Below are 24945 nucleotides of genomic sequence, written 5' to 3' on the forward strand. Positions count from 1 at the left end.
TGAACATTTGGGTGGCATTATGCAAATATTTCCATATAGTGTGGTAGATATGTGGGGGCGTGTTAGAATGAGCCGTTTTAGGGGGGCGTGGCAGAGTCTTAACTTTGATAAAGAATATCTCTTTGGTTTTGAGACTTTAGTCTTTGCAACTTCAGGGATCTTATCTATGCACAATCAGCTTGTAACACTCCAAAGAGAAAGGAAAACTTGAAATCGCATCATATGACCCCTTTAAGTCTAAGTACTACAAGTCTAGCTTGTTAGTGTTTATTATATTCTGATATCCCTAGATATGGCCCCTAGTAAACCTGATTGCTTAGCAAGCAGCACACTTCTCCTCAACTAGCTGCATGATGAGGAATCATTCATGTCGGTACCACAAACATTGTAGGACGAGTTACATACTGACATTTAGTACTTGGCAATGAACGCAACAGTAATAGTGACTATGAGGAGCCTTATAAGGAGAGACAGAAAAAAGCACATGTCCTGCATTCATGACACGATTAAGAAATACTGCAGCACAGACACAAGGAGGTGGTCTTCAAGATAACTTTTAGATGTGTGTGTTTGCCTTGGCAGAGTCATGTGTGTGTGTTTGTGTGTGTGTGTGTGTTTAGCACAAAAGCCTGTGGTTCTGCTCCGAGCTGTGAGTGATGATGTTTGGACAGAATGGTAGGGAAATACCATAGGGATGTTATTTTGACACTGTGAGGAAAGCTGGCACGAGGAGCTTGATTTGCCACATATGCAGCCTTGTCTGCTGTCAGACACGTATTCTAGCGGCATATCAGATGATACCAAAACAGGAGCTTATTGTTTTACATTATTGCTTCATGGAAGGTTAATTTAAAGGAATAGTTCACCCAAAAATAAAATTTTGCTGAAAACTTACTCACCCATTCAGGCCATTCAAGATTTAGATGAGTTTTTTTTTTATTGGAACAGATTTGGATAAATTTAGCATTTCATCACTTGCTCACCAGTGGATCCTCTGCAGTGAATGGGTGCCGTCAGAATGAGAGTCCAAACAGCTGATATATACATCACAATAATCCACACCACTCCATTAAGGCATTTTAACTTTAAACCATTGCTTCTGGCCAAAATAACCCATAAAAATTCCAACCATTTGTTTTTGCTTGTAAATGCTGCTTGATCTGTGCATGTTTCTCTCCAGATTCAGACTAACTTTTTCACTGGCGAAAGCAATATTATGGATAGAGACTCATATTTTAGCTGGAAGCAATGGTTTGAAGTTAAAAATGATTTAATGATGGATTTGTTTCTTACAAACGCAGCTTTTCACTCCACTTCATTTAAACGATGGACTGGAGTGGTGTGGATTATTGTGATGTTTTTATCAGCTGTTTGGACTCTCATTCTGACGGCACCCATTCACTGCAGAGGGTCCACTGGTGAGCAAGTGATGTAATGCTACATTTCTCCAAATCTGTGTACTACATATTATTTATGCGCAGACACACGTCTATCTATCTATCTATCTATCTATCTATTGTTGTCGCTTTACCATCTATCTATCTATCTGTCTGTCTGTCTGTCCGTCTGTCTATCTTTCATCTGTCTGTTTATCTATCTTTCATCTGTCTGTCTGTCTGTCTATTGTCTATCTATCTATCTGTCTGTCTGTCTGTCTGTCTGTCTATATTTCTATCTGTCTGTCTGTCTGTCTGTCTGTCTATCTATCTCTGTGAGTAAGAATTAGAAACATGAAATAAAGTCAATAAAACCAGAAATAATAAGAGTTAATCTCCCGTGTGACTAAACAGATTTGTGTTTGAGCCGTAGCACTAGCTTTGAACTCCTGTTGAGCGTACAAAATTAAAACTGTTTGTGGCCACTTGTTTGCTGAACTTTTCGACTGCCAGAGTTTGATGTGGAGCGAGCTCCTAAAATAAAGGCAAACATCACCAAAATATGCTTTCTCTGAGAGAAATAGAAGCCGGCGCGGTCCAGACACAATCCTTTTGTCCTGCTGCGGTCAAACACTTGAAGTCACCAGCATTTGCATTGGCTGTTCAGAGCTTTTCATTCATTCCACAATGATTATATAGCATTTGGGAGTGTGTGTATGTGTATAAAAGTCACATACAGTCTTAAAAAATAACGATTCTAATTTGAACTAAACAGGGTTTTGTAACCTGATTCTGTAGAAGGACTGTTTTAGGTTCTACAACGAACTTTTCTTTAGTTCTTTAGAAAACGGTCTATCTATTGGTGCATTAAGGAACCCAGAAATCAAAGTACTGACTTTAAAAACCTATAATGAAGCATTAAGAACTTGTTTTAGTCTCCATATAGCAACTTAAGAACCCTATTTTAACGTGTTTAAATACAGACTTTTGCCGTTTTTATCTGAATAGCTGTTTTCATGCTTGTGCATGATGCTGGTAATATATGCAACATTGTTACACACGCACAAGCATGCACACTTTACACTCAAGTGCACTGGTGCACCAGCATCAAACCTTTTGAACCGCTGTGAACCAATGCAATGTTTGTAAAAACCGATCAAGGTTTCAGTCTTTAACTTTGAAACTTGATTGCTGCGCATCTAGGATAACTCTTAGAGAGCATTTCTTGTGTATAAAAACATTATTGCTCATTTGCCTGCTAAATGAATGCATGCATAATGTAAAGAACAGTTAGCTATAATACGTATGGGTAGTTCGTCTACATATGAATTTGAGATCCGTAAAGTGGGGGTTTTCACACGAATACACACTAACACTGTGAAATCAACATCACACATTTGGATTCTCCATTCATTAAACTTTGAGTTTCACTCACCAGCTCGAGCGCATCAGCGGCGCATTGGAGGTAAACGCACCGAGCGCGTTCCGTCAGTCCTGCGTTTATTTATCCAGCAACTCGCGTTTCTTTCCGAGCGATATGAAATATGTCTCATGTGTACTCGAGTGGAGTTGATATGTAATGGTTGTGATAGAGAGTCCGTTTGGAAAGTCTGTCGCACGGCACGGACCCGTCCGAGTGTCCGCGGTGAAACTCCGGAGAGCTGTGCTCGCGTCGCGCTTTAACTTCGGTCTGGGAGGAGCGGCAGGAGCGCGCGTGTCTACAGTCTGCTCACTGGAGAGCACGAGCGCATCAAATGAGGCGACGCTTTTGGACACGCTCCCGGCGTTTTTTTGCATTTCAACTTGCCGGACCGGTATGCGCTGACACACGCTCTGACATTTGTGCTTTTGCATTCACTTAATTTACATCGCTAGTGTTTAGTGTGTTAAAAATATACCACATTATTTAAAAGCTTCATTTTTGGGTGAACTATTCCTTTAATGAAGTCTCACAGACAGGAATATTTACTTTTCCCTCTAATTTCATCCTTTCTCATATCCTCTCACCTTCCGTTTTGACTAATCAACGTCTACATAATCTCCTCTCTTCTGGGCTTCTCTCTTTGACATTTGCAAGCGCCAAGGAATTTAGGAAGCCACTAGAAAGTATGAAACCCTGAACTGCACGCTCACAGGAAGGTACTCTGGTCACCCATCCACTGGAGTCTGATTCTTATTAGTTTACACGGTTTCACAAATGCATTAAGATATATGAAGTATTGGATGTCCGTAAAGCCTTCAGCTAGGAAAGAGGATGCAATCAAAACAAAACTTCTCATTTTGTGCAAGAAAAGCAAAGCAAAGTGCAGAGTCCAGCCTGGTGCTCAAACAAACGCTCCTCTGTGACAAAAAAAAAAAAACTTCATTGAATGGGGCTTTTCGAAGGATTTTATTGCTTCTGAGTATAGTGTTGGGCTTTCCGCTGAACTTAATTAAATGCAATTAAACACTAAACGACGTTCTGTGCCACGCAAAGATGATTATCACATGTTTGAATGACACTGCTCACGAGGCGCCTGCTTGCCATATCAGCTTTCTATCGTAAACTAGCGCTGAAATCTGCAATTACACAGGCAGAGATAAATATACAGAATAGTAACAGACATGTGTTTTACATTTCCTTAAGGCTCTTAATGGAAAGATCTCTGACAAACGTTTTTGTGATGGTAATATGTCAAGATTTGGTCCGAAAAAGTGTTTAAAGGTCTGTGCAATCTTATTCTTCCGGAATAAAGAGATTTATGAAGAAGAAACGTATTAACATTTGAATATATTTAACATAATTGTAAGATTTATGAGTATATTGTCTTTCTTTTTATTTATAATCTCAATGTATTACCTGTGGCTTGCTCTTAGAAGAGCATCTGTCCTTGTTTCTGCCTTCAGTTCTGTACGATATTCATTTTTATCACTTAATTTATTATATGACAGTTTTATGACCCAGACAAGATAGTTGATCGCTTCCTCCCTCTCTTGGACTAATCACCGACACGGCACTGAGTAAGAATTAGAAACATGAAATAAAGTCAATAAAACCAGAAATAATAAGAGTTAATCTCCCGTGTGACTAAACAGATTTGTGTTTGAGCCGTAGCACTAGCTTTGAACTCCTGTTGAGCGTACAAAATTAAAACTGTTTGTGGCCACTTGTTTGCTGAACTTTTCGACTGCCAGAGTTTGATGTGGAGCGAGCTCCTAAAATAAAGGCAAACATCACCAAAATATGCTTTCTCTGAGAGAAATAGAAGCCGGCGCGGTCCAGACACAATCCTTTTGTCCTGCTGCGGTCAAACACTTGAAGTCACCAGCATTTGCATTGGCTGTTCAGAGCTTTTCATTCATTCCACAATGATTATATAGCATTTGGCTGTCTGTCTGTCTGTCTGTGTGTATGTCTGTCTGTCTGTAGATCTATCTACCTATCTATCTATTGTTTTGCTGTTCGTTCTTTAATTCTATTGATCGTATGTTCATTATTTTCTGGCTCTTAATGGAATCAACAAATATCTCTTTGTTACTTGTGAATGGATTTAAATGAGCTCGTTGAAGTTCTGCAGTCTCCATTACAGTCAGTGCATCTTAGATCATGTGTTATGAACCCAAAACCACAGAAAGCTGCTCTCAAGACGTGCTTCTCATGCTGGAATCTTCCCTCGCAGCTCTTGATGGTCCAGTAACTGAAATATAAACCGACAGTGTGTGCTATGTGCTTGCAAAAGTCTTACGGTAGTAACAGTAACTCTATTGAGAACTGTTTTACAGTGATGAGGCTTCTGTCTTGTTCCATGTAGTTTTTAAAAGTACAAATATTCTCATTTATTTGAATGTAAAAGATGCATGCGTAATGATAAAACAGCAAAATGCTATTCAGACAAGTTTTAGATGGAGTTTAGCATGTCATCCACCCCTATATATCCTTTCTGGGATGTGTATACAGTATAAGAAGCGCACATGCAGACAGTACATCTGTAACACATTACATTGAACGGCAGGAACAGATAAACGATTTCATGCGTGTTTAGCTCAGATCCGTTACGCAGATGATGCCATGGCTAAACTGTGTGTGTTCACACAAAATAAATCCTCCTCATGCAGTTTTTTCAGGAGAAGAGAGCGTCACTCTCTGACTGTTTAGAATAGCATACTACCATACTACTCATATTAGTTTAAAGTATAGTGTGCACAGTTTTTCTGTCACTGTTTGAATTAAACGTACTCAACTGGTTTTTGAAATGTTGCATACTTTTTTTGACAGTAGTATGTAGTATGCAGTTTATACTGTGCATTAAGCGGAACATATCCATCTGGTGTCATCAATGATGGATCTGTCATCCTGTTTTAAGTCGTGTTTACGTCTCAAGCGCTCAGATGAAAGCTCTCTGCGCACGCTGGTTTGGGTTTTAGGTGCAGTAAATCTCATAAGATCAGGGGAAGTTTAGACTGTACAGACAGGCTGTTGATGGTACTGAAGGATTCAGTATGTGACAGGTGTCAGTGGGACAGAAGAACACTTCATGTGTTTATCAGCACAGTATGCAAGTGTGTGTGTGTGTGTTGTTTCCACATTCACATCCAAACACTCGTCTGTCATTAGTGTCTGGCTAAAATAAACACTTGACGTTTCTTCCTCCTGCACCAGTGCTTTAGTGCTACACATCATTCTCTCATTCTCTGCATTTCCGCTTCTCTCAGTTTTAGTTTAAGTGCACTTTATTGGCATGACAAGTATTTTTTGGCATGTCAAACATTTGTATTGCCAAAGAATTTGCATACAAAAATACAAATGAAACAGTGCAAAACAATGTACAGTATGCAAAAAAAAAAACATATATAAAAAAGTATAAAAATAAAAAAACAAATAAAACCACGCAAAACAATATTTGCATATGCAAAAACATATCTGATATCATGGGATCAGGTTTTTCTTTTCTTCCTTTTTAATTTTACCTTTTAAAAATGTATTTATTTATTTGTTTATTTAAAGAATTTTCAATCAAAAATAAAAAAAACAAATAAAAAATAAAAAAGTGAGAAAAAAGATAAACCAGTTCAAAACAATGCAAAAATATATCTGATGCTTTTCTTTTCCTGTTTTAAATTTAAAAATATATATTTATTTTATTTATTTATTTTACATTTCTAATAACTAAGTAATATCAATTAAATAAACAATTAAATGTTTTGTGTCTTATTAACTTTGTCTGAATTTAGCTGCTTTGCATACTTTAATTGCACTTTTACTTTAACTTGTTTATTTGCTTTATATTTCCAATTTTTTCTATTATTTCTATTTGCGTTGCTCACATTCTTACTTAAATTACTATTGTACTCTTATTTGCTGTACTTACTTGCTTTGCATACTTTCTTAACAAAGCTCTCTCAGTAAAACATCTAGTTTATCAGTGTTTCCGGATAATTTTTTGTGTCAGTCTCTGCTCACCTGGTTCTTCAGAGTCTGTCTGAGGCTTTGAAACTCACAGCAGTGAAGCTTTGGAAGTGATGAAACATATTTAGCGTTTTCAGAGACGGCCAGAAGCATGAGCGACAAATTCATTTGGTTTTTACGGCCATAGGCTGACTCGACTTTATAGTGCCAAGTGTGGTTGGCCCACAGCAGTGTACTGTAAAAACCAGGTGTTCGTGTCTAGATGCCAAACTCCTGTCTCTCATGTGAAGATGATGGTACGTCAGTATTTATAGAACTGACTCCCATAATGACGTTTCCACCTGGTCCTCTCTGCTCATATAATGACACGGTCGATTGTTGGCGATTCTTTCTGTGGCGTATGCATTGATAAATGTGAAATAAAGAGCTCAGACAGAGGCGTCCCGAGATGGAGAGCTTGAGGAGAGTGTGCTGATGGTTAAAGAATAAGTAGTTTAAACAGAGGCAGACGCTCCTGCTGATAGACCCTGACCCCGTAACCAGAGCTTTTGGCCTGGGACGTGTCAGATGTCATGTGATGTCACCTACACAGGGTTCCCACAGTCCTTATAGAGACTCGGGTTAATGCTTGTCAATGGGTGAATCTCACGAAAAAAATTGGTTGTATTTCACCTCAAAATCTAAATCTAAATTATTTGAAATGTATAAAGAAAATGAACAATATTTTAGAGCATTTAAGATTTTATTGCATGACAGTTTCCTCCTCAAATTTTCATTACTCTAATATAAAAAAAAATCTCATTCTCCTGTTCTGACTTAATTTATTTTGGTTAAAACCGACATAAGTTCAGTACATCAAATATTACCATGGTATATGCTTAAAATTGTGCTTTTTTAATGTATTCTATGATTTAAATATATTTGCATTGCAATAATGAGAACTGGGAGAGAAAATTAATGATCATGAAAATAATGTCACAATGCAAAAATAGGCTTTTTGCTAAATATATTTTGTGTTTTAATTTTCCCATTTGTAAATGTATGCATTTATTTATTTAACAACTGTTTTAATTAACTAATGTGAAAATTTTCCTAAAAATAAGCTTTCAGCAAAATATATTTGATCTTTTAATTTTCTTTTTTTAAATTCCTTATATATGTATTCATTCATTCATTTTACTCATCTACCAATTGTTTTAATTAACTGTTTCATTGTTTTAATTTTATTAAACTCACAATGCAAAAAATGCTCCTAAAATAGTCATACTGCAAAATAGAGTTTATCTTGTGCTTCTGATTTCGGTGTGAAATATGAGCTGGACATGAGTTTTGTGAGATGTATAACTCATACTGGAACTGATCGGATGAATTAGCCTGACAGAGAGAAAGCCCTTTAGCCGTGTGGACAGGAACAGTGTGAAGGAACGGGAGGGAATTTGAGTGGGAAACGCTGTGATGACAGTCAGAAGAGTTATGTCATGTTGCCAGAGAGAGGAGGGGTCCGTTCCCATGGGAGAGGCTGGGAATCTCTCAGCTTTTTCCTTCATTTCAGTGCTTCTCAGCACTCACTACTGCACATGTTGACTGGCACATATAGGGGCGCCGTTGAGCACCTCTTTTGTGTGCCCCCCCCCCCAGGAATACTACATATTATCTACATTTCTGTTCTCAGAGCATTATGGGACATTTGTCTTTTATACTCTTTAATGAATTGGTGCAGAATCAAATAACATGACGCACACTGAAGACTTGACTTTCAATAGAGTTTCACTTTAGTATGTTTCTAAGCTAATACTCTGACAAACATTTAAAAAAAACATAACACACACAAATAAATATTTTTAATTTACACAAACAAGTAATTTTTTTTATTTGATTTAGGATTAATTAGATTAATTATAGATTAATTGCAACTGTCTTTATTATTAGGGGTGACCCTGAATAGTCGAAGATTCGATGCTTCGATAGGAGGAGCCTGATTCGACTACCAATCTCACAGTCGAATATTCGCGGGGTCTTATGATCATGCCATTTTGGCTATATGGGGGGGCTCAAATGTCTGATTTCACATAGAACTACTGGTTTTCTCCCGATAAGTTAATATACAGCCTATTTAAAATAATGCTATAAATAAGAATCTGAAAAGAAAGAAGCTTCAAAAAAATATTTTAACGTGCGTGAATAAATCCAACCACCCCTATAGGTTTAAGTTTCACTTTCCATAATCCGTGACCGACAGAGGAGCTCTTCTTTCAGACGAATCCAGTCGGAGTTATATTAAAAATTGTCCTGGCTATTCCAAGCTCTATCATTGCGTTCAGCGGGTGTTGCAGTTGAACAGTCCACAAGTCGTCAAATAAAGCGCGCGCATTCATAATAAAGCGTCATCCGCCGGAACGGCTTCCACGTATGACAGTCAGCGGAAGTGAGAGAAAAGTGTTTATTACATTTGAAATATGGATATTTTTCTTACAAAAACACATGGATTCGCTACAGGGGGCCTTTATTCATCCCCCAGAGCCGTCTGCGGCACGTTTTATTATGAATGCGCGCTTTATTTGACGACTTGTGGACTGTTCAACTGCAATGATAGAGCTTGGAATAGCCAGGACAATTTTTAATATAACACCGACTGGATTCGTCTGAAAGAAGAAAGTCATGTACACCTAGGATGCTTCAAGGGTGAGTAGAACACAAGCTCATTTTCATTTTTGAGTGAACTAACCCTTTAAGTTTCACTTTCCATAATCCATGACCGATAGAGGGAGCATCTTGGCGGCAGGGATTTAAAACTTTAACAAGACTCAGATTGACACAGGCAGAGTGAAAGATTGGATTTTTTCGATCAGGTAGGGTACAAGTGATTTCAAAACATTTCAGCCGGTTTATATATATCTTGCATGTATTATTTATCTCGTATAAGATGCATTTGGTTGAGTTGCGCTGCAGTAAAGCGCTTCATTGTATACTACGTTGATTATCTGTTCAGATAATCTTCAGACAAACAACAATGCAGAATATTAATAACTATGACTGGGACTGTCATATTCACAACTATTATAATAAGAACACTATTATAATAAAACGCTGTGGATTTTTAGAGTTTAGGTGCTGTGTTTCTGCACGTTGTTGCGGGAAGAACGTGTCCACAAAAGGAGTTCATTCAGAGCCGCACAGACAATATATATATATATTAGGAGTGTCCCCGACTAAGGATTTTCATAGTCAATTTTAGCAGCTGATCTTATTTTTACTCTCAACACATTCCATTGGTGATCAGATTCTCACAATCGATGGACAGTTATAAATCACTTATCACATTAGGCCATCTAGCTTTAAAAAAAAATGCCACTACAACCACCACTTGATGACCACCAGCAACAAAATCAGTGTCACTGTGAACATGGGATTTGAATTTAGTTTGGGAGAACACCCCCAATGCCTTAAAATCCCATCTATGTAGGCAGTTTTCTGGGGTTTGGATGAGATCTGCTGCTTCTCTCAGTGTTGTGTGGTATGTGTGGAATGAGCGGCCTGATGTTTGTGGTTTGTTTGAGTATTGATCTCAGCAGCTCTCAGCAATGATTGCTATGTGTGGCCCGATGTCTTCGCGTGTGCATCCAGGTATGAGGCCACTCTACTGGTCATCTTCAGCGCGCGCAGCTCAAAACAGAATTATTGTAAAAAATGTTGTGAATTCTTAGGGTTTCGCTGACGTTTCATTTTAACTATCTTTTAATCAAAACATAAAACATTATTTACCCTGTTTGTATCTGCGAGGTGTCCGTTACACATTTTCCCTGTGTGTTAACGTAATTATGACTGTCGAATGTCTGACTTGACTCTTGGTAATGTATTTTGCCCAAAAAAAATGCCACTACAACCACCACTTGATGACCACCAGCAACAAAATCAGTGTCACTGTGAACATGGGATTTGAATTTAGTTTGGGAGAACACCCCCAATGCCTTAAAATCCCATCTATGTAGGCAGTTTTCTGGGGTTTGGATGAGATCTGCTGCTTCTCTCAGTGTTGTGTGGTATGTGTGGAATGAGCGGCCTGATGTTTGTGGTTTGCTAGAGGTATGATCTCAGCAGCTCTCAGCAATGATCGCTATGTGGGGCCCGATGTCTTCGCGTGTGCATCCAGGAATGAGAAACACTTGACAGGTTAGTGCACTGTGGTCAGGTGACTAATCCGTCTGCTGCAGAAAGAAAAGACAGGAATGGAAGGATAGGACAGAGATGGCAGGATGGAGGACATGTGGTATGTGTTTGTCTGTCAGACCTCCATGGCAGACAGCTGAGGTGATGTTCATAAACACACACAACCCGCACACATGGTGACCTTATCATGCACTCTTCCAGAAACACACAGGCATGATACTGCACAGCAGATAGAGACAGAAGAAGAGAAAGAGAGACAGATAAAAAAGCAGATAGCGGCCATTCAGAAGACAAAGACAATGGGTAATGGAGAAACTCAGTTTATTTTATTCACTCAAGCTGTGATTCGTTTATTTCCAGGGCTGTTGCCAGTGGTTTTATAATGCCAGCTGAACCCGTTAAACGTTGAATACAAGAGAGACCCAAAAAACAAACAAATGAAGCTGATGAACAAAAACCATAAATGCACACATGCTGCAACAAATTGCTGAATCTGTCATTTGTGACCACTAGTATTTGTGTAGCAGTGCATGTGCTTGTGTGTATGTGGGTTTCATAATAGTCTAGTAAATTTTACTCATACTTAAAGGTGAACAATGTAGTTTTTCTGCCATTAGCAAAACTAAATGCAACTGCAAAAAATGTTTGTTTTTTTTGCCCCATGCAAAACCTATGCATGATTCTAGGGTGTTGTGGATTGTTGCCAGGGTGATGCTAAGTGGTTGCTATGGTGTTTTTCCATGCACATTGCATTAAAACATTGATTTATGTTTGTGTACTGGGAAGTTCTCAGAATGCTGCATTGTGATAACTAGGGTCTTCTGGGAGGTTGGCAAGGTGTTGCTATGTGGTTACTAAGGTGTTTTGTGGTTACTAGGGTGTTCTGGGAGGATGCCAGGTTGTTGTCATGTGGTAGCTTAGGTGTTCTACATTGTGTTAACACATTGCTATATGGTTGCTAGAGTGATCTTGGAGGTTGCCAGGGTGTTGCTATGTGGTTACTGAGGTGTTTTGCGGTTGTTAGGGTATTTTAAGAGGTTTCCAGGGTATTGCTGTGTTTGCTAAGGTATTCTGCTGTACACATTGTTAACACGTTGCTATGCAGTTGCTAGGGTCTTGCAGAAAGTTGGCAGGGTGTTGCTATGTGGTTACTGAGGCATTTTGCGGTTGTTAGGGTATTTTAAGAGGTTTCCAGGGTCTTGCTGTGTTTTCTAAGGTGTTCTGCTTTACACATTATGCTAACACGTTGCTAAGGTATTCGGCTATACATGTTGATAGGGTGTTCTGGGTGATATCAAGGGCGTTGCTAAGTAGTTGCTAAAATGTTTATCTAGACATATTAGACATTGCTGTACAGTTGCTGGGGTGTTCTGGGAGGTTGCCAGGGCATAGTAGTGTGGTTGCTGGAGTGTTCTGGAGGGTTGACAAGGTGTTGCTATGTGATTGCTAGGGTATTCTGGGAGGTTGCCAGGGTGTTGCTATGTGGTTACTAAGGTGTTCTGCTGTGCACATTACATTATCACATTGCTATGCATTTGCTGAGGGTGTTGCTGTGTGGTTTCTTAGGTGTTCTGCTAGGGTGCTCTGGGTGGTTGTTAGGTTGTTTATTGTCCCAAGAGTCTCTGTGATAGTCTGAGGCTGAATGCACAAAGCACTTTTAGGTGTTTTTCATTGAGTTGTCTTAGGCAAGAACTGCTGTGTAATCAGATAACAATCCAAAACCTGTTATTTCCTTCTTAAGAAAAAAAAACATCAATAGGTGTTCTTAAGAAAATATTTGAGAACTTCTTAAGAATTTTAAAAAACTTCCATTCCAGAACAAACTTCTTATCATTTAGCTTAAGAATTTTCTTAATTTCTATCTTGAAGATCTTTGTGAATCTGAGCCCTTGAGCTGAATCTTTATTTCTTGAGTGTCTTTGTCCTCTGCTTCTCCAGTCAACATTTGTTTGCAGGGAAATCATCATCGTTCATCATGACTGGAGCAGATGACTGTCTGTGTGCGCAGTTATTGATTTAGTATCTTGAGATAGGATTTTATCAGCGCCAGTGTTATCTGACGCCTGACAGGAGTAATTTGTGCAGGTACAGACAGACTGCGGTGTGAAATATGACCCAGACTGGCCCACCAAAACAGACCATACAGTACATACAAACATATATTTATAATATATATATTTATAATCATTATTGTTCTTATTATTATTATTATTCATGATATACAATTTATCCAATCATTTTTCTTCTGCTCACCAAGGCTGCATTTATTTGATCAAAAATACAGTAAAACAGTGTAATTTAAATGTAATTTATTTATTTATGTTGAAAACAGTTGTGCTGCTTCATATTTTTGTGGAAACTGTGATATGTTTTTAAGGATTTTTTAATGAATGGAAAGTTTGAAAGAACATAATTCAATTGCACTTTTGATCAATTTCATGCATCCTTGCCGAATAAAAGTATTAATTTGACGCTTACACAAATGTATACACAAGATTAATAGTGGTTAGTTATTGTAATGTTAATTTTATAGTTTTAACATTGCAGAATCTTTCCAAGTACACTCTGTATCCGGAGGTTGAGTCTTTTCACTGCTTTGAAAGTGTATTGCTGGACACACAAACATGCATGTGTGATGATCCGCAGGCGTCTGTAGGACCAGTTGTGAGGATTATATTGTTTGGTTGGGTTTGTCTCTCTGTGTGGGTGAGCAGCAGATTTACGGTTTGCTGTCTTTAGGGGAAGAGAGGGGTAGATGGGAAAGGGCACAGTGAGTGTGTCTGCAACAGTCCGACAGAGATAGACATGCATGCTGGTGTGCACTATAAAAAATGATTTGTAGATTTGAAGTTGTCAATAAAAAAAAAAAGATCACTGCAGTACATTTTACAAGAAAATACGATTTCAGTCTTTCATAATTTCACATTTAATGCAGTGTTACTTGACGATTCTTTGTGATTATTTGCGAAATGTACTAGCAATTTCAGAGTGAAAATTGTTGCAATCTGTGTACTAATACAGTAAATGCACAGCTTGAATGCACTACACTGTAAAAAACAAATCTGTAAAATTTACAGTAAAAAATTGCTAACTTTACCGTAAAAAGTACAGTAGCAGCATTTTAGGTTTTATGGATTGAACTTAAATTTACAGTAAAAAAAATGATTAACTGATATACTGTAATGTTAATATACCAAGCAACAATACGAAACACCATCATGGTAACACACGACACTAAAATAACACAATAAACATGAATTTAACAACATAATGTGCGTAACTGAGAAGAAACAAAGTTAGTTCAATTTAAAAAAAAGTGTCACACAGGGATTTCTGGGAATGTCGATTTAAATTTTTTTACTGTAAATTATTGTTCTTTTTTACTTCGAAAAACTCAATTTAGTAGTAGTTTACTGTACAATAACATGAAATGTCCCATTAGATCTGTTACAGTAATGAAACTGAGTGTTAAATAGTTAAACAGGTGTTTACCGCAGCATTTTACCGTTAAAATTACGATTAACTCCCTAACTCTTCTTCTTGTCCATTATCACCTGTGTAACACCGTCTTACTCTACTGACGCGCAACATAACTGTATCTGCATTATATCTGACCTTAAATGACCTTGATTGTTTTACTCATTTGTATCTGGTGTTTTAGTGAATCAGTTTTATGTTTGCATTTAAAGGGGTCCTATTATGCTTTTTCACTTTTTCAACTTTAGTTAGTCTGTAATGTTGCTGTTTGAGCATAAAAAAGATCTGCAAAGTTACAAAGCTCAAAGTCCACTTCAAAAGGAGATATTTTATTTAACAGAAATCACTTTTCAAAAACTACAACGAACGACTCGTTTGGACTACAACGCATATTTTCCTGGATTTGTGATATCACAAATATCGACGAATGGGACGAGACCTGGTTGAGCTGCACTAGAGAAGGCAATGAGTGTTATCACTATGTCGGAGACACGCTAGCTTTCCCAAGGCAGACGAACTTAGAGTGGTTACAATCATCCGGGTTTAAATCGCGCTCAAATTGATTTGATATTGATGCAATATTTACACTGAAGCTCGCACGCAGCTATGGTAAAAGGCATGACATTTCCCGACCAGGCGCCGAGTGGAGCCAATCACAACACACACTGGCCCAGCTAACCAATCACAACACACACTGGCCCAGCTAACCAATCACAGCACATTTCGTCTTTCAGAAGGCGGGCCTTCATTTGATACAGGAACTACTCGAGCCGTTCATGCCAGACTGGGGAGAGAGGTGTTGTAATAATGTAAAATACGTGAAACAATGTTTTTCGAACTACCTAGTATGAGAGCGAGAAGTGTTGTAATAATGTAAAATATGTGAAAAATAATGTGTTTTTCAAACAACCTTGTATGAGAGCCTGTTCTAGTACACCCCCAAAACAAAATCAAGACTTTGTAAAAGAGCATAATAGGACCCCTTTAATTTACATTCTTACTAGATAATTTTTGCCCCTTTGAGCTTTTAAAGAATGATTTACCACCGTACTACTTTAGCTTGCTTGTGTATGTTAGTGATATAGACAGAATGAACCTTGGCTGAGTAGATGTCTTATTGAATTTGTTGCAAATTAAAGAAAAATACACACACAATCTAGGCTTTACTGTTGTGTACTGTTGGGTTTCTGCAGACAAAAAAAATGGAAAGCTTTTCCAAAATTTTCCACTGAACAAAAAATTTGACCAAACCTTAAGACTGTACAACAGCTTTGTTGTTACTCAAGTCACATTAAATATGACATCTACCCACGCATGCACTCTTTTAGAGTGGGAAAGTAAACGTGAGTGCGATGTGTAAGAGTATCCGGACATGCACAGACATGACTGATGTGTGTTCTGCATGTGCTGTCGCATATCCCGTAAGTCCCAGGAATGTGTCCATGCGATGTGTATCCTGATCCCACAGGGAGAGAGAGCGGGAGATATCAGCACACGACCCTCTGAGAGCAGAGACAAACTGATGGAGAGACAGTATAGAGCAGTGGATGTGGAGAGGAACATTTGCAACTTGCACAATTGAACATGAGATAAAATTCGATGAAACTGTGCATTCAGTCACACGTGTCCGCCGTCATATCAGTGTTTCACAGAACAGAAGATAGTAATCATAGTCAAACAGAGCAGGAGATGGTATCAGTGCTAAAACATGTGTAGTGTCAGATCATGAACCCGCACCTCTCTCTGCGTCTGTTTTTGGCTCTTTGTCTGTTTCTTTTAGGATCAGGTCTGGTATTTGAGACCTATATTACTTCATTAATATAATCGTTTCTGATCTTATTGTGTATGCTTCATCAGTGCAGATCATTCCAGGAAAATCTTTGTAATCTTTTATCAAAATATAAGAACTTTCTTCACCTCTGACGCAACTTTCCTCAGCCACTCTGTCCAAAGATTTATCATCCAGTCGAGTCCCATACAACTGTTTTTCACTTTTTACCATTTTAATCAGAAATATGTCACATTGCATAAGTAAAATTGGTTGTGAGTGCTGTTTCATGTTAACTAAAAAAATAACAAAGAATAAATAAATAAATTAGAAATGTTCTCTTGGCAACCAGCTAAAATAAAACAGGTGTAAGTAAGTACTAAAATTATAAAACTGAAATTAAAATAAATGAAAGCTAAATAGAAATTTTAAATAGAAACTAATAAAAATGACAAAATCACATAACAAAATGTTTAAAACTTAAACTAAAATTAAAATGAAAACGGAAAATATAAAAATGTGATAATTAGCCATGACCGATACTTAAAATCCAAATAAATCTTAAACGACTTTCCTTCCTTTTTCACCAGAGAAAAAAAAATCAATCTGAAGCTGAAATAAAATCAACTTAAATATAAAATGAAAAACTTAAACAAATAGTAGAAATGTTACCTTAGCTACTAACTGAAATAAAACAGGTTTAACTTGAAGTATTAAAATTACTAAAACTGAAAAAAAATAAAATAATAGTAAATAAAGGCTAAATAGAAATAATAAAAAAAAACAAATAAAAACATTTTTTTATTTAAAACAAATGAAAATGAAGATAAAAGCTAATTCAAAATATTAATAAATGAAAACAATATTAAAATAACACTGGAACCTACAGTACTATCCAAAATAAACCTCATTCTGTCATTGGATTAATTATCATCACTGATTACTCATATTGTCCAGATTTAAAGTCATGTTCATGGCAAATATTCTCTCTTGATTAAAAGGCCTTAAAGTAGACTTAGAATGTCATTCGCAACCCATTTGACATGTGTGATGTCACATTTGACGTGCGTGATGTCACATTTGACGTGCGTGATGTCACATTTGACGTGGGGAATGTCACATTTGTAGTCGGTGTCACATTTGACGTGCGGTATGTCACATTTGACGTGCGTGATGTCACATTTGACGTGGGTGATGTCACATTTGACGTGTGGTATGTCACATTTGACGTGCGGTATGTCACATTTGATGTGCGGTATGTCACATTTGACGTGGGTGATGTCACATTTGACGTGTGGTATGTCACATTTGACGTGCGGTATGTCACATTTGACGTGCGGTATGTCACATTTGACGTGGGTGATGTCACATTTGACGTGCGGTATGTCACATTTGACGTGCGTGATGTCACATTTGACGTGCGTGATGTCACATTTTTATGAGTGAAACAGAATAATGTAGTCGGGGACTCCGTTTGATCCACTGGGAAATGATTGAATTGTGAAAAGTGGGTGTTACAATTGAGTCAAGTGGTTGAGGAACATTGTGCATAAAGTTGTTTAGACATTTCTGACACATTTTTGACATGTTTCTCTTTAGAATAACATTCGCTGGTTAATCATGCACAACATCAGCTAAAAGAAAGTAAATAGGGCCAATTTTGATTTCATTTTGAAGACATTTTCTATAAAGCTCAATGACTGCTTACTGCAGACTTTCTCCATTACGCGCTGAGTGTTAGTGTGCCAAAACAAAGCCCACGGTTCAGCGCTGGTGTACGTACTGATGACGTGTCCCCTAATTCACCCTCTTCCTGGGCTTGCAACAATATGAGTTTATGATGTTCTTGGCACAGCTGAGACGCGCTGTTTTCCTTTCTGAGCTTGTCTTCCTGGAGAAGCGCCACGCTCCAGTATTTGCAGACCTCGGCTTAACCGGTGGCCTGTACTTATACGTTAGTCTCTTTTAATTTCTCACTGAGATGAGTTTGGCTTCGGGTCCTGTTGGTGAGAAGCGGGTTTAGACTCAGAAAGGAGGATGACGAGGTTCCCGAACTGGCGCACAAAGTAGTGATGTCACTTTATTTAAAGTGTTGGTCAAAACGCTTGACTGCGATGAAGTTATTTACAGGACGGATCTCACGGAAAAGATTCCCTTCGCTTGTTACTCCATCATCGCCGTGATTTTCAGGCCTGCTTTGGAGGGAAGATTTATGGCGGCGCGGTCGGCCGTCTGTAATCAAAGCCTGACTGGTTTTAACCAGACCTGAACACTTTAAGCATGTCGCATCATAGCTGCAATAATGCAACAAACTCCAGTTAGACGTGTTTAGTTTTCTCAGAAATAGGCTTTTCTGTTTATGTGAGAGTGGTTTGTGGGGGTGTATGCGTGACTAACAAGTTCACAGCGAGTGGACGGGTCTCTTCCTGTGACCTTCAGCATCGGGGGTCGTTCTGGTCGTGACCTCCTGTCTACTTCCTCCATCCATCCCTGGCTCTTCTCCTCGGCTCTCTTCTGACCCGCTCGTCTGGTTCTCAAGCTCCGCTGACAGGTAGTTTAACGCTTATATCCTGCTGCCCCGTGAAGTCGGTGGCCGTCTGGATTTTTAACGCTTAGCTGCTCGTTTCCGGGACTTTCTGGGGTCAGGCCTTAAACTCTGAACAATACCACACACACAGGCAAACCACTCACCTCATTATCGGACCAGTCACCTCATTATTATTATTTTATTTATATAAAATGTATTTTGTTATGATTTACTGTTATTACTGTTATTAATTCATTCATTGAAAAAAAATTATAAAAAAGACATGAAGTTTGAAGACCTAAATTGTTTATTTATTTAAAAAATAATAGCTACATGCCATTTAATTTAAATGTTAATTTAATCTTTTTTAAATTAATAAAAAAAAAATTATCCAGAATTGTATTAATTCATTATAAATAGGACATAAAAATCATAAAAAGACATGAAGACCTGATATTATGTTTAAATAATTGAAGGCTGCATGCCATTTTATTTTAATTTAAATGATATTTACATTTTTAAATATGATTTTTCTTCTTTAATATTATATTTATTTTTTATATTATATCCATGGCCGTAGCCAGCTATGAGGTCACCTCGGTAAATTTTTCATGTTCAAAAATAAAAAATTTTCTCTAAATGACTAATTTGATGTTTAGAACTCCTCATATGAGTGTCTGCATGTATAATTAAGTTTAGACAGTTTGCAAGAATGTTTAGCAGCCTCTGTGTTGCCAGATCCAGCTATTATAAGCGTCTTTGGACTTGTCTTTTCCACTTAATTTGACACTTTAGAAAGTTGCAGTTTAGGGTTGGCGTTATCTTTATCTTATCTTATTCATGAAAATGTGAAAAAAATGTGCTTTATTTTTCGGTTTTTATTTGTTTGTCATAGCAATATCTGGCAACATGGCATCGCCGGCACTTAAACTGAAATTAATCAAAAAAGCCCGCAGACATGCTATTGCTGAAAGGATTCCACATTCGGTAAGGCAAACGCAAAAAACATCACGATATTATCTGTCAGAAACATTATCAATGCTATTAAAACCAGTAGCAATTAACACTAGTACACAGATCTGTAGAACAAGTAGGTTACAGAATGAAATGAAATATGCAAATCTATGCTATTTCATTCAGTATAGTAGTTACATTTTCACAAAGTCATGCTAAAAACATTCATAAGAGCACTAGACAAAGTTATCATCAGGACTGAAATAGATTGATTTTGCATTTGTTCCAGATAAACGTCCAGAGCTGTTGTGTAACATGAGGTTTGATTTCCTTTTTAGGTTTTTTTTTGTCCTATTGTATAAATAAGAGTTTGGTATTTAATTTTGCCATCAACATTATTTGAAACAGACTTTGTTTTCTGATGCGGTCGTGCTGAAAGCCGACCAATAAGGCCCATTTTGTTTTTGCTCTTTTTATTGTTGTGCTGAGCCTTTATTACACAAATTCTTTGAGATTCACGCAAAGCATAAAGATGCATTGTGAGCATGAAGGCTGAGACATCTGATCATGTCATCATCATATCTTCAGATCCTTGTTTTCTGTCGGTGTGTGTTGTCAGGTGTGTTGGCAAGGCCGTCCTCCAGTTTAATTAAAAACCGAGGCACATGCGTATCTTGGGTGGGAGCGAGTGGAGATCTCGGCACCTCATCTGACGCCGCTGCCGTCACCTCAGCTCTGCCATACCGCAGCTGGCCGCATTCTTCCCTCACAGCGCCTCGCTGCCTCTCTAAGCCCTTTTAAATGAAGTACCTCGCAGATTGGAGCCGCCGCAGATATCTGAGGATTAACAGAACTATTGAACTCTTAGAATGAGTTTCTGAGTGTCGTGCCCCAGTGGAACTTGCTTGGCCGAGCTGGTCAGCATATGTCTGCTTATCATGATGACACACTGGAAAGCTGATACTCTGCTAATCGCACTCTTAACTTGGATGAACATGAACGTGTGCAGTAAAGATGCATGAGTTTTCGACATGCACACACACAGAAATGGCTTCTTTATAATACTGTGTATTACTTTGAAATGGTTCTCTTACACTTTAAAAAAAGTTCCATATGATGTCATGGAAGAACGTTTTAAGTTCTGTATGATGTCATAGGAGAAATTTAAAAAAAATAAATAAATAAAAAATAATTAGCTTCTGTTTAAAAGTTTGGGGTCAGTAAGATTAAAAGAAAATAATAATAAAAAAAATCAAATAAATTCTGTTCTTTTGAAGTTTCTATTCATCAAAGAATCCTGAAATAAAAAGTGAAATCACAGTTTCCACAAAAACATAAAGCAGCACAACTGTTTTCAACTTTGATAATGTTTCTTGAGCAGCAGATCAGCATATTAGCATGATATCTGAAGAATCATGTGACACTGAAGACTGGAGTAATGATGCTGAAAATTCAGCTTTGCATCACAGGAATAAATTGCATTTTAGAATATATTACAACAGAGAACAATTATTATAAATTGTAATAATATTTCACAATATTTGTTTTTTTTTACTGTATTTTTCATCAATTAAATACAGCCTTAAGGCCTCTAAATGATCAAACTATCAAAACTTTGCTCAAAATAAACATAATGCACAATCTACTACATGCTTTCTGTCATCTGATTTATAGTTTATACCTTTATTAGCAGTAAAGGCCTTCAAGACGTCCATTCAAGCCATTTAAAGATGTGAAGAAATTATTTTTGGGAAAGGAAATATTGGGAAAAAGGTTTAAATATGTAATTTTGATGGTTAATGATGAGTTTTAAGTGATAAATGGGTGATATTAGGAATATGACATTTACATGTTTTTTTTTTTTTCAATTTTCTTTATTTTGAGAACAATTTTGATGATGATTCTTAAAGGGATAGTTCACCTTCAGTTGCTGGTCCCCATTGACTTCCATTGTATGGGAAAAAAAGTCAATGGGGACCAGCAACTGAAGGTGAACTATCCCTTTAAATTGCTATATTGTTCTTCAGAGATTAAAATAGTTATTGATGTTTGATTTAAGGTTCTTCAGATCAGTGTGTTGGTTCTTTTAAGCACCAGTACTTGGATGTTTTACTGAAGAACGAGAGAATGAAAAGCTCTTGTGGTACTGAAGTAGTTTCTGTGTTCTGGGTTTTTGGTTTGGTCTGGTTTGAATGGGTGTCCCAGGCTGCAGGTGGGCTGTTTGTTCTCAGTTTCCACTAATCAGATCTGGATTTGTTTCCTGAAGTCTTGTCATGCTTATCACAGCCCACACACACCTGTTTGGCAGGACTAATGCTGTGTGCAAGTCAAGAGAATCACATGTTTAGGGAGCCTGTTTGTTTCTGAATGACCCTCATCTGTCCCAGTGGATGACATTTAAATTCCACCCTGTATTTCCTGCTGAATATTCTGTTTCCCATGCAGATATGTCACGTTACAGAAGTCCATAAAGTAATCCAGGTCTCAGGCTACACATCGACCGCTTTAGAAAGAGGAAGTTGTCATGTTCTCTCATCTAGATGTTCATAAAGCTGCTGTTTCCCACAGTGCTGTGTGTTGTGTGAGAGAAACGTGGGGATTTACTGCTGATAGTAAGCATAAATGTATGTTGTTTATGGCTCACAAGCAACATTGACACTTTAATCTAGAATTAAATTGATGTGATGTTTGTGTGACTTCAAGCATGGCTCATCCAATCAGAATTTAGGAATTTTTTTTTTGTAATATGTGATTTAAAATAGTCTAAAAAAATAGTGAAAACGACAGAAGAAATTTGCAACTTGTGTGTTCTGCATGTTGTGTTGTTATCCATTTACAGAGATCTGTGCATGACTGTGTTACGATTCTTTAGCTGCTGTGTGTGTGTGTGTGTGTGTGTGTGTGCGCGTGTGTGCGTGCGTGCGTGTGCGTGTGTGCATGCGTGTGTGCTGGGACAGGCTGAGATCCGGTGACTGAAGGCAGTGGACTGTAGCAGTGAATTTCTTCAGCACTGTAACCTCCAGACCAGGCTTATTTACTTCCCCTATTACTGTGCTTTGTCATGCATACTACACACACACACACACACACACACACTTACTACTTACGGTGCTGTACTGTACTGTACTGTATACTGCCTGCTATATTTTTAAATAGTAGATGAAACTGTACACTTTATGCAACGACAAATGTTTCAAACTTTAGCTGTTACATGATGCAATCTTGTATACATGTAATTCAGCAAGTAGGTATCATAAAGTTATTTTGCATTGTAATCCAATTTAGTGTAAAAATGGCAACCTTTGGCAGTCTGATTAAATAATCAAGATATAGATAATTTTACATATCTATGTATATGTATATATGTACAGTACACTTATGTATTTAATTATATAACCATATAATATATATAACATCAGCATTATTTTTATTAATGATAATAATTTAATTAATTATTAATAATTATTTAAATTATTAAATAAATTTTTTAGAATCATTAAAGCAAAAAAATAATTAATTGTCACAATTCACTATGTTGCATTTTTAATTCAGTGTGGCATCCAGTTATAATAATTTAAAAAGTAAAATCTTCCTTTTCCAAATTCAAATCTTCCATTTCAAATCTTCCTTTTCTGGCTAAAGTCCTGGAACGTGTTGTTTTGGCGCAATTACATTCTCATTTGTCATTAAACAGCCTTTTAGAGCCTTTCCAATCTGGGTTTAGGCCGGGGCACAGTACTGAGACCGCTTTGGTTCACGTTATGAACAACCTCCTGGACTCAGCTGACTCTGGTGCCTCTACCATTTTGGCTTTGTTAGACCTGAGTGCAGCATTTGACACAGTATGTCACTCTATATTACTTGATAGACTAAAGAGTTGGCTCGGTATCTCTGGCACTGTGCTTGAATGGGTCAGATCCTACCTTACAAATAGATCGCAGTTTGTTGTTCTGGGAAATAAATCAGATATTAGTCAGGTCCAATATGGTGTCCCTCAGGGTTCTGTTTTGGGGCCCATATTATTTAGCATTTATATGCTTCCTCTGGGGCAAATCATTAGAAAACATGGTCTTGGGTATCACTTTTATGCTGACGATACCCAAATATACATCAGTTCAAAGTCCGATGTCACAGTTTGTTCTGCAATCCTTTCTGAATGTTTGCAGGACATAAAAGTATGGATGCTTCACAACTTTCTAAAATTAAATAGCTCTAAGACTGAGGTTCTTCTTATTGGCACACCAGCAGCCATCCGCAAATGTAGCAGTTTTAATCTGACACTGTATAACAGCTCTGTACAGCCGTCTATACAAGCTCATAACCTTGGTGTGATATTTGGTGTTAATTTGACATTGGAGGCTCACATTAGGAGTGTTACTAAATCAGTATTTTATCATCTCAGAAATATTGTTAGGATTAGGCCTTTCCTTTCTACACCTGATACTGAAAGGCTCATCCATGCTTTTATCACTTCAAGAATTGATTACTACAATTCTCTCTACATTGGTTTATCAGCAAAATCTATCAAACGGCTACAGTATATTCAGAACTCAGCAGCACGTGTTCTCACTCACACTGTTACGGGGCTGACAAGACTTGAGACGTGCGGATCCATGTGCAAGCTTTATTATTAACAGAAGACAGAGACGTGGTCATAGAACAGGCATGGGTCAGATAATGGCAGACAGGTATATGGCGGGCAAGACACAAGAATAAACCTAAGGCTAGCGGAGGTCAACAATCGGCAAACAGAATCAAAGGGGCGAGACTAGAGGGATAAACCAGGTAAACAGGCAAGGATCAAAGACTAAGAAAACAGACAGGGCAAGACTAGGCTAGGACTAGGAATGAACGAGGGCTCTGTAGAGTAGCTATCACTACGGACGATAAGCGCATACACTAAGAGGACCATACAAGGCACGACTATCCAATACTCGGCAGTTTGATAGGAGACGGATAGAGTGTTATATAGTGAGTGAGTGATATGATACAGCTGTGTGCAATCAGTGCTGTGTGCAATCAGTGCTCACGGCAGCACTTCAGTGGTGTCCTCTGTAACTTGCATTGGCTTCCAGTTCAATCGCGCATTGAGTATAAAACGCTTGTTTTAACCTTTAAAGCTGTGCATGAATTGGAAGAAGAAAACCTTCTTATGTTTGTGATTTAGTTACCCCTTACATGCCTTCTCGTCCTCTTCGCTCTGCTGATTCTCTTCTTCTTTATCAGCCCCACTCCAGATTAAAAACTATGGGACAGAGAGCCTTCTCTCGTGCTGCTCCGAGGCTATGGA

The 24945-nt window shown here is 37.7% G+C and overlaps 1 protein-coding gene across 1 annotated transcript in view; it reads right to left on the reverse strand.

Moving 5' to 3' along the window:
* The window catches only part of LOC107718560 (vasorin-like), a 33114-nt gene extending 30013 nt beyond the window's left edge, over window positions 1-3101 (reverse strand). The window contains exon 1 of the mRNA XM_016525675.1: window positions 2812-3101. The gene's annotated coding sequence lies outside the window, so the exon portion shown is untranslated. The remainder of the gene's footprint in view (window positions 1-2811) is intronic.
* Between the last annotated feature and the right edge of the window lie 21844 nt (window positions 3102-24945).

Source organism: Sinocyclocheilus rhinocerous, unplaced genomic scaffold, assembly GCF_001515625.1.
Source record: "Sinocyclocheilus rhinocerous isolate Xijiao unplaced genomic scaffold, SAMN03320098_v1.1 scaffold182, whole genome shotgun sequence".
Classification (NCBI taxonomy): domain Eukaryota; kingdom Metazoa; phylum Chordata; class Actinopteri; order Cypriniformes; family Cyprinidae; genus Sinocyclocheilus; species Sinocyclocheilus rhinocerous.